A 12,038-nucleotide genomic window follows, 5' to 3' on the forward strand; every position below is an offset into this window, starting at 1 on the left:
GTATTCGGAAAATGTTCAGACCCCTTGACTTTCTTCACATTTTGTTACGTTACAGCCTTATACTAAAATGGATTCAATCGTTTTACCCCTACATCAATCTACACATAATACTCCATAATGACAAAGCAAAAACTATTTTTTTTAAACATTTTTGCAAATGTATTAAAAATTAACAACTGAAATATCACATTTACATAAGTATTCAGACACTTTTCAGTACATTGTTGAAGCGCCTTTGGCAGCGATTACAGCCTAGAGTCTTCTTGGGTATGACGCCACAAGCATGGCACACCTGTATTTGTGGAGTTTCTCCAATTCTTCTCTGCAGATCCTCTCAAGCTCTGTCAAGTTGGATGGGGAGCGTCGCTGCGCAGCTATTTTCAGGTCTCTGCAGAGATGTTCGATCGGGTTCAAGTCTGGGCTCTGGCTGGGCCACTCAAGGACATTCAGAGACTTGTCCCAAAGCCACTCATGCGTTGTCTTGGCTGTGTGCTTAGGGTCATTGTCTTGTTGGAAGGTGAACCTTCTCCCCAAGTTCCTGAGTGCTCTTGAGCAGGTTTTCATCAAGGATCTCTCTGTACTTAGCTCCATTCATCTTTCCCTCGACCCTGACGAGTCTTCCAGTCACTGCCGCTGAAAAACATCCCCACAGCATGATGCTGCCACCACCATGCTTCACAGTAGGGATGGTGTCAGGTTTCCTCCAGACGTGACGCTTGGCCTTCAGACCAAAGAGTTCAATCTTGTTTTTCATGGTCTGAGAGTCTTTAGGTGCCTTTTGGCAAACTACAAGCGGGCTGTCGTGCCTTACTGAGGAGTGGTATCCGTCTGGCCACTCAGAGGGCTGATATTAATACTATGCATGCCAGTCTCTCTTGATTAAGAGTTGAGGAGAGACTGACTGCATCACTTCTTCTTTTTATAAGAAACATGAATGTGGGCCTCCCGGTTGGCACAGTGGTCTAAGGCACTGCCTTGCAGTGCTAGAAGCATCACTACAGACCCGGGTTTGATCCTGGGTTGTGTTGCAGCCGGCAGCGACCGGGAGACCCATGAGGCGGCGGTCAAGTGGCCCAGCGTCGTCCTGGTTAGGGGACGGTTTGGCCAGCTGTGGATGTCCTTGTTCCATCGTGCTCTAGCGACTCTTTGTGGCGGGCCAGGGGCATGTATGCTGACCTCGGTCGACAGTTGTACGGTGTTTCCTCCGACAAGAAGCAGTGCGGCTTGGCAGGGTCGTATCTCTGAGGATGCATGTCACTCGACCTTCGCCTCTCCCGAGTCCGTACGGGAGTTGCAGTGATGGACCAAGACTGTAACTACATCCCAAACTGTTCGCATAGTCAACTTACACACAGCTCTGACACACACGCTTACCCCACCAGACATGCCACCAGGGGTCTTTTCACAGTCCCCAATTCAAGAAAGTGTACAGTATTAAATATAGCTACTATTGCATAGAACGCCGTTTCATCTCGTACTGCTCAGATTAACAGCAAACCAGGAATGTCAGTGTCCTGCCATGGCCAGCGAAGACCCCGGATCTCAATCCCATTGAGCACGTCTGGTGACCAGTGAGTTGAAATAAGGCGGGGCTTTACCTAGAAAAGACTTATAGATGACCTGGTGCCAGTGGGTTTTCGGCGATGAATAGGAAGCGAGGGTCAGCCAACGAGAGCAGGTCACCTTGGTGGGTAGTATATGGGGCTTTGGTGACAAAACGGATGGCACTGTGATAGCTTGCATTCAATTTGCTGAGTAGAGTGTTTAAAGCTATTTTGTAATTGATATCGCCGAAGTCAAGGATCGGTAGGGATAGTTTACGAGGGTATGTTAGGCAGCATGAGTGAAGGATGCTTTGTTGCAAAATAGGAAGCCGATTCTAGATTTAATTTTGGATTGGAGATGCTTAATGTGTGTCTGGAAGGAGAGTTTACAGTCTAACGAGACACCTAGGTATTTGTAGTTGTCAACATATTCTAAGTCAGAACCGTCCAGAGTAGTGATGCTAGTCAGGCGGGCAGGTGCGGGCAGCTATCGGTTGAAGAGCATGCATTTATATTTACTTGCATTTAAGAGCAGTTGGAGGCTACGGAAGGAGAGTTGTATGGCATTGAAGCTCATCTTCAATGCCATACAAGGTTCGTTAACACAGTGTCCAAAGAAAGGCCAGAAGTATACAGAATGGTGTCGTCTGCGTAGAGGGGGATCAGAGAATCACCAGCAGCAAGAGCGACATCCTTGATGTTTTAAGAGAAGAGAGTTGGACCGAAAACTGAACCCTGTGGCACCCCCATAGAGACTGCCAGAGTTCCGGACAACAGGCCCTCCGATTTGACACACTGAACTCTATCAGAGAAGTAGCTGGTGAACCAGGCGAGGCAGTCATTTGAGAAACCAAGGCTGTTGAGTTTGCCGATAAGAATGTGATGATTGACAGAGTCAAAAGCCTTGGTCAGGTCAATGAATACGGCTGCACAGTATTGTCTCTTATCGATGGCGGTTATGATATTGTTTAGAAACCTTGAGCTTGGCTGAGGTGCACCCATGACCATCTCTGAAACGAGATTGCATAGCTAAGAAGGTACGGTGGGATTCGAAATGGTCGGTAATCTGTTTGTTGACTTGGCTTTCGAAGACCTTAGAAAGGCAGGGTAGAATATAGGTCTAGCAGTTTGGGTCAAGAGTGTCCCCCCCTTTGAAGAGGTGGATGACCGCAGCTGCTTTCCAATCTTTGGGTGAAGGAGAAATGTGGAGGCTTGGTTGAGTTGCTGTGGGGGGGTGCAGGGCTGTTGACCGGGGTAGGGGTAGCCAGGTGGAAAGCATGGCCAGCTGTGGAAAAATGCTTATTGAAATTCTCAATTATCGAGGATTTATCAGTGGTGACAGTGTTTCCTAGCCTCAGTGCAGTGGGCAGCTGGGAGGAGGTGCTCTTATTCTCCATGGACTTTACAGTGTCCCAGACTTTTTTGAGTTTGAGACTGCAGGAATATCCACCAGAGCTGTTGCCAGATAATTAAATGTTAATTTCTCTACCATAAGCCACCACCAACGTTGTTTTCGAGAATTTGGCAGTATGTCCAACCGGCCTCACAACTGCCGACCATGTGTATGACGTCGTGTGGACGAGCAGTTTGCTGATGTCAACGTTGTGAACAGAGTGCCCCATGGTGGCGCTGGGGTTATGGTATGGCCAGGCATAAGCTACGGACAATGAACACAATTGCATTTTATCAATGTGAATGCACAGAGATACTGTGACGTGATCCTGAGGCCCATTGTCATACTATTCATCCGCTGCCATCACCTCATGATCTGTACACAATTCCTGGAAGCTGAAATTGTCAACGTTCATCCATGGCCTGCATACTCACCAGACATGTCACCCGTTTAGCATGTTTGGGATGCTCTAGATCGACGTGTATGACAGAGTGTTCCAGTTTCAGCCAATATCCAGTAACATCGCACAGCCTTTGAAGAGGAGTGGGACAACATTCCATAGACCACAATCAACAGCCTCATCTACTCTATGCGAAGGAGATGTGTCGCACTGCATGAGGCAAATGGTGGTCACACCAGATACTGACTGGTTTTCTGATCCACGCCCCTACTTTAAAAAAAGGTATCTGTGACCAACAGATGCATATCTGTATTCCCAGTCATGTGAAATCCATAGATTAGGGCCTCATTTATTGATTTAAATTGACTGATTTCCTTAAGAACTGTATCTCAGTAAAATCTTTGAAAATGTTGCACCTCTATTTTTCCATTACTGTATTTACCAAAATAAATATGCATGTATAAAAATAAATATATATATATACTTTCTGAGTCAGGTGACATGGTCAGGAAAACTATGGGCGATGACAAATTCCCACTGTGAGAAGGACACTGAGAGACTGTGTTCATGTGATCATTGCCACCTGGTGGACTAAATAGCAAATTACATCAGATTTCCTGGCTGGTGTGTACACTGCAAAGACAGAGGTCTGATTCATTTATGTTCATTGCATTGTTATTTACCTTTGACCAGACTCTAATACCTTATTAATCATTAAAGTGAAGTGATTCAGTGTGCAATGTTTTACAAATGCATGGTCCTTTTTAAACGAATGTACCCCATAATCTGGGATGCAGCAAGAGCCCCTCAGAAGTCCGGTTCTTCACTCAATGCAGTCATTTCCCCTGCGTCTGTCCAGTTGACTTTGTCCTTTATTGTAACCGATTTCAAATGGTGCTAGAAACACAACAAGACTCTGAACACCAAAAGAAATCGGTCACCCTTGGTGATAGGACAACTAGCCGGAGGTGTCTGTCTGTCTCTGCTGTGACATCCGTGATGACTAGAGGCCATTACACCACTGAGGGATATAGTCAATGGCACTTAGGGACCAATTTAATCAGATCCGCTTTAGCCGACATCCACATAGCTGATGTTTTGATGTGTCGGAGGTGGAACTGCATTAGAGCTGTTAAATCCACAAGCGGCTGCCGGCATTATACCCGAAGGGGACATTGCCATTGGCTGCATGGAGTCACATTAGGAGAAATCCCATGCAGCCTTGTTTACAAGTTAGAACACTGGAATGTGAGCGGTAATCTACACCTCAATAAGGCTGATAGAAATCGTGATTCTGTTTGAATGATTTTCAATTTGAGCGTTATTATTTCTATATAGCCCACACATTCTCGTTGACAATGATCACAAGAGCAGCTCTTCACCGATTTGACAGCCCCAACACCACCAAAACATCAGCTATGCAGGTGTCAGCTATCGCCGGTTAAAGCTGATTGAATCTCGGCCTTAGTGTTTCCCCCCACTCAATATGAAGTATCTTTTTCCTCACTCGGCTGCTTGTCCGTCAACTCCAGTCATTCCAGGGGTGTTTGGTTAGGTGTTGATGGTCCGAGGCACAGCGAAGACGTTGCTTCTTCCCACCCCAAGAACACTGATTTCAAATGGTGCTAGATAATGACTACAACACTCTAAGCCACCACCTGAAACCAGCTTCCAAGAGGAGCATTGATAGATCACGCCAACCTTAACTGATGAAACTAACGACACACTGAACCTGCCGGACATTAGAACACAAAATGTGACATGGTTAGTATTCATCTTGGGTTACAAAATTATTCATCATTGCAAGTGTTAGGATCCACGTAAGAGCTCATGGAGTCATGTGCTGCACATAAGTCAAATTCTCACACGTTTTGCGGAGTTGACGGGTGTTTGACAAGCGTTAAATCAGGTTAAGTGGCACCTAGCTAGCAGAGAAACTGGCAGAGTTCATCCATGTCAACATGTATGATGTAACCAAGGCTGGCAATGTACGATACAAATGTTTGCAGGATGTCAAGCTACCAAACAGCTTGGGAGGTGTGTCTGATTTAACACGATTGATACATTCATTAGCACTTTGCATTACAGCACAGAATAAATTGGTAATAACATTGTAATAGTATGGTACCACTTTATCCCGTGCTGTAAGTCACGTCAAGCCCACTTATTGAACAACACCTTTCTCCCCATTCTCCCTCCTGGCATGTTTACATTTATTTGAGTGCTTTCCCTGTATAAACATTCCTGCAAATAAATATTATTATTCCATTGAGCTTATTTGATTATTGAGCTTTCCATTGTACTGTGTAGCATGTGTATCCCGTGCATATGGCAAATAAACTTGACTAATATAACCAAAAGTATAATCGCTTGATCTCCGGCGACACAATCTGTCTCCTCCTGAGACCCTGCCTCCACGTCCATCACCTGTGTTATTGTCCTCTGAAGTCCAAAACGTTAGTTGTGCTAGGAGGGAGAGGAGAGGCACACTCGTACGCCCTAAACAAGACGAGGAAGACAACACAGCAAAGGCCAGCCTTTTCAAAGTGATTGGAAACTGAACATCGCCAGGCAATTTTCAATGGCGACAATGAAATACCCTGGCAGGCCGACCTGGGAGGATCTGATGCAGACTGTCTGCGTCCCTATATCCCTATATCAAATCAAGCTTTCTTTATACGGCATATTTCAGACATGCAATGCAATGTGCTTTGCAGGAAAAAACAAATAAAACACGTTGAAAATGCAAGCTGAAATATTTACTACACAACAAACAAAGAATGAGACAAACAACCAGGGCCCATAGGTCAAAAGAGTGCACCATATAGGGAATAGGGTGCCATTTGAGGGACACGCATTGAGAGCATGACTGGAGCACTTTAATCTTGTAAATCTCTGATGGAGGAACGTCCTCCGTTTTCCCACCACAGCTTCAAATAGTGGTCTTAAATACTATCTGAGAGGCATCACTGCTTTGTTAAGTACAAATGAGAAATATTCAAAGGTAACTGCACAGTAATGCATGGTCATTCTGTATAGAGTAACGTATGGCCATTCTGTATAGAGTAACGCATGGTCATTCTGTATAGAGTAATGCATGGTCATTCTGTATAGAGTAACGCATGGTCATTCTGTATAGAGTAACGCATTGTCATTCTGTATAGAGTAATGCATGGTCATTCTGTATAGAGTAACACATGTTCATTCTGTATAGAGTAATGCATGGTCATTCTGTATAGAGTAACGCATGGTCATTCTGTATAGAGTAACGCATGGTCATTCTCTATAGAGTAACGCATGGTCATTCTCTATAGAGTAACGCATGGTCATTCTGTATAGAGTAACGCATGGTCATTCTGTATAGAGTAACGCATCATGTATTCCAATTCTCTGGATGAACTCAGTAGGCAGTAAAGGAAAAAGGATTGATAACATCTTTCAAACTGGAGTCCTCCATTATACCTGCCTGTCATTGGAGAACTGGTAGTCAATTGTACATGGCTATAGGATTCACTCTGTTGTATCTGCGCTTCCATTGGACGTCTGCTGCACTTTTGGGTCCATCAGCTTTAATATTGCAGATTGTAGATTCTATCAATTTTGTTGATAGCATCATTTCTAATCCCCCCCCCCCCCCCCCCCCCTAACCGACCCTTTCTGGAGTAAACTAATGGACAACAATACCTCTACTGCTATTTACAGCTATTTTCAATCACATCTACGGTACCTGTAGTTCAATAATTCAACATATATTCCTCTTTCTTCAAGTGCTGGATTTTCACCCACAGCAGACAATCCACCATTCATTTGGATTTGAACTCCAATCCACCGATCTCCACAGATGAACCCATCTTTCCCAGTATGCCATTTTGCTATTTCTTTTTGCAAAACATCCCTCCATTTTACTATGATGTCGTACGAGGGTCCTGAACCTTCCTATTAGTAACTTTTCTACCGATATTGCCCTAAAAATAAATACTTTACCCAATAGTATAATGATATTTTCAATTGATTGATCGTGGTCAATGCCCCATATATTGAGCATTCTCTCTGTAGCAAGGATTTTATATTATAGCCTAAATTGAAATGAATGGATTGATCTGTCAATTATTGTTTTTAGTAATTGTCTCTTACAATTTTGTGGCAGTGCCACCATAATAAGTTGGTTATCATTTTTAATTGATAATATGCACTATTGTTAGTTCCTCCTTCTTACCGTTCTTGTTTACAATATACTTTCTAAATATTATACCCTTCTTGTAATATATATATATATACACATTCCTCTATCAGTACGTTGGAGTTTAGCCATTATTTGCTGTAATATCAGATCTGCCTTTTCTGGAGGATGAAATTGAAATTGTAGCCAACTCTGCATGACTTCATTTAAAATGGAGCATACTTTAAACAGGGATCCATTGTCAATCCACCGAAAATGTAAGGTTTTAATCTGCAAAAAGGCAAAGAGCCCACTCTTAAACATAGGATGGGCCTCTCCTAGTACCTTGCTAGAAAAACTATTTGGATTTAGACACGATTTCGGTCCAATGGAGGCTTTAAGAGAGAGGTTTAATCATATTTAACACTCCAAACTCATGTTCGCTATATAAATATTCTTGTTTGGTTTACCATTCCACCAGCTGCATTAAGTACTGCAGTGCATCTCCTCCTCATGGACCTCAACAGATTTTCTCTTGCTGTGAGATGTTACCCCCACTCTTCCACCAAGGCACCTGCAAGTTCCCGGACATTTCTGGGGGGGAATGGCCCTAACCCTCACTTTCCGGTCCAACAGGTCCCGGACGTGTTCAATGGGATTGAGATCCGGGGTCTTCGCTGGCCATGGCAGAACACTGACATTCCTGTCTTGCAGGAAATCACTCACAGAACGAGCAGTATGGCTGGTGGCATTGTCATGCTGGAGAGTCATGTCAGGATGAGCCTGCAGGAAGGGTACCACATGAGGGAGGAGGATGTGTTCCCTGTAACACACAGAGTTGAGATTGCCTGCAATGACAACAAGCTCAGTCCGATGATGCTGTGACACACCGCCCCAGACCATGACGGACCCTCCACCTCCAAATCGATCCCGCTCCAGAGTACAGGCCTCGGTGTAAAGCTCATTCCTTTGAAGATAAACGTGAATCCGACCACCACCCCTGGTGAGATAAAATCGCGACTCGTCAGTGGATTTGTGCCCATAGGCGACGTTGTTGCCGGTGATGTCTAGTGAGGACCTGCCTTACAATAGGCCTACAAGCCAGTCCAGCCTCTCACAGCCTATTGCGGACAGTCTGAGCACTGATGGAGGGATTGTGTGTTCCTGGTGTTACTCGGGCAGTTGTTGTTGCATCCTGTACCTGTCCCGCAGGTGTGAGGTTTGGATGTACCGATCCTGTGCAGGTGTTGTTACACGTGATCTGCCACTGCGAGGACAATCAGCTGTCCGTCCTGTCTCCCTGTAGGCTGTCTTAGGCGTCTCACAGTACGGACATTGCAATTTATTGCCCTGGCCACATCTGCAGTCCTCATGCCGCCTTGCAGCATGCCTAAGGCACGTTCACGCAGATGAGCAGGGACCCTGGGCATCTTCCTTTTGGTGTTTTTCAGAGTCAGTAGAAAGGCCTCTTTAGTGTCCTACGTTTTCATAACCGTGACCTTAATTGCCTACCGTCTGTAAACTGTAACCGTTCCACAGGTGCATGTTCATTCATTGTTTGTGGTTCATTGAACAAGCATTGGAAACAGTGTTTTAAACCCTTTACAATGAAGATCTGTGAAGTTATTTGGATTTTTATTAAATTATCTTTGAAAGGCAGGGTCCTGAAAAAGGGATGTTTCTCTTTTTTTCTGAGTTTAGTTGGGTTTTAATCCAGATAAACTGGATAAATTATCCAGGTCCTCAATGAGGCCCTTCAAGATTGAAGATTGAGGACTCAAGAGAATTTAAATCATCGGCATACATTGATACTTCTGTCTCTAATCACTTAATTTTTTGCCCCTAAGAAATAGGTATGGTGACAGAGGGCAACCTTGTTTTATGTCTCTTGACAATTCAATGTTCTCAGCAATACATTTTGCCAATATTTTGTGAGGGGCCTCCATTTTTTTTAAGAGACTGGGTCTTTGTATTGCCCCCTAGCTTCTGCTTCAGTAGAAGAAAGATCAGTCTGTATTTCTGTGTGTATGACAGATTGCCATTTATATGAGTAATTCAAACATGATAGTAATGAATCTTTCAGTAGTTCATAAAGTTTGACATATCTAAATTGGAATGGAAAGGAATCAACGCCAACCATAGTTTGCCATGTGTAATTAAGCCTTCACAATCATTTTTTGTGTCACAGATAGTTTAACATGATGTTTTGGGAGAAGGATATCACAAAACTTATCGTCAAGTGAGCTTGGAGGAACTTGACCAGTATACAGTATTTTACCTCCTCATTCAAATCCTTCTTTGGTGAGATTTTGTGCAAGAAAAAAGCCTGTTCTGAAATCCCTAGTTTTTGTAAAGAAAGTAGTGTCAGTCAATAAACCCTGGTTAAATTTCCAATATCCCCACCCTCGTGGAAAGTCTGTTATAATTACACGGAGGGCTATAAACTGATGGTCTGATCGCATTCGATCCTCAATCCATACTTTCACTTATGGTACCATAGAAAATAACAAAAGAGAACATAAAAAATATATACGACTAGCTGGATATCCAGGTTTTTGAAGGCTCCAACTATCTGTGAATTCCAACCTGTCCTTCCAATTTGTAATCTCTTTGAGCCTAAAATAATAATAACCTAAAAGGCCACTCAGCAAGGAAGAAGCCACTGCTTCAAAACTGCCATAAAAAAGCCAGACTACGGTTTGCAACTGCACATGGGGACAAAGATCGTACTTTTGGGAGAAATGTCCTATGGTCTGATGAAACAAAAATAGAACTGTTTGGCCATAATGGCCATCGTTATGTTTGGAGGAAAAATAGGGGAGGCTTGCAAGCCGAAGAACACCATCCCAACTGTGAAGCACGGGGGTGGCAGAAAGTTGTGGTGGTGCTTTGCTGCAGGAAGGACTGGTGCACTTCCCAAAATACATGACATCATGAAGAAGGAAAGAAGGCAAACTGGCTTAAGGACAACAAAGTCAAGGTATTGGAGTGGCCATCACAAAGCCCTGACCTCAATCCTATATAAAATTTGTGGGCAGAACTGAAAAAGTGTGTGCGAGCAAGGAGGCCTACAAACCTGACTCAGTTACACCAGCTCTGTCAGGAGAAATTGGCCAAAATTAACCCAAATTATTGTGGGAAGCTTGTGGAAGGCTACCCGAAACGTTTGACCCAAGTTAAACAATTTAAAGGCAATTCTACCAAATACTAATTGAGTGTATGTAAACTTCTGACCCACTGGAAATGGGATGGGATTAAAGCTGAAGGCATGTCCACATACTTTTGGCCATAATATATATAAACAGTGCCAGTCAAACGTTTGCACACCTACTCATTTCAGGGATTTTCTTTACTTTGAGTAATTTATACATTGCAGAATAATAGTGAAAACATCAAAACTATGAAATAACCAAAAAAGTTTTAAACAAATCACAATACATTTCATTTGTGAGGTTCTTCAAAGTAGCCACCCTTTGCCTTGATGACAGCTTTGCATACTCTTGGCATTTTCTCAACCAGCTTAATGAGGTAGTCACCTGGAATGCATTTCAATTAACAGGTGTGCCTTGTTAAAAGTTCATTTGTGGAATTTCTTTCCTTCTTAATGCGTTTGAGCCCATCAGTTTTGTTGTGAAAAGGTAGGGGTGGTATACAGAAGATTGCCCTATTTGGTAAAAGACCAAGTCCATATTATGGCAAGAACAGCTCAAATAAGCAAAGAGAAACGACAGTCCATCATTACTTTTAAAAACATGAAGGTCAGTCAATCTGGAACATTTCAAGAACTTTTAAAGTTTCTTCCAGTGCAGTCACAAAAACCATCAAGCGTGATGATGAAACTGGCTCTCATGAGGACCGCCACAGGAAAGGAAGACCCAGAGTTACCTCTGCAGCAGAGGATAAGTTCATTAGAGTTACCAGCCTCAGAAATTGCAGCCCAAATAAATGCGTCACAGATTTCAAGTAACAGACACATCTCAACTGTTCAGAGGAAACTGCGTAAATCAGGCCTTCATGGTCAAATTGCTGCAAAAAAACATTACTAAAGGACACCAATAAGAAGAAGAGACTTGCTTGGGCCAAGAAACACGAGCAATGGACATTAGACCGGTGGAAATCTGTCCTTTGGTCTGTTGAGTCTAAATTTGCGATTTTTGGTACCAACTGCTGTGTCTTTGTGAGACGCAAAGTAGGTGAACAAATGATCTCCGCATGTGTGGTTCCCACCATGAAGCATGGAGGAGGAGGTGTGATGCTGTGGGGGTGCTTTGCTGGTGACACTGTGATTTATTTAGAATTCAAGGCACACTTAACCAGCATGGCCACCACATCATTCTGCAGCGATATGCCATCCCATCTGGTTTGCTCTTAGTGGGACTATCATTTGTTTTTCAACAGGACAATGACTCAACACACCTCCAGGCTGTGTAAGGGTTATTTGACCAAGGAGAGTGATGGAGCGCTGCATCAGATGACTTGGCCTCCACAATCACCTGACCTCAACCCAAATGAGATGGTTTGGTAAGGAAAAGCAGTGTTCAG

This window comes from Oncorhynchus kisutch, linkage group LG24 (assembly GCF_002021735.2).
Source record: "Oncorhynchus kisutch isolate 150728-3 linkage group LG24, Okis_V2, whole genome shotgun sequence".
Taxonomy (NCBI): domain Eukaryota; kingdom Metazoa; phylum Chordata; class Actinopteri; order Salmoniformes; family Salmonidae; genus Oncorhynchus; species Oncorhynchus kisutch.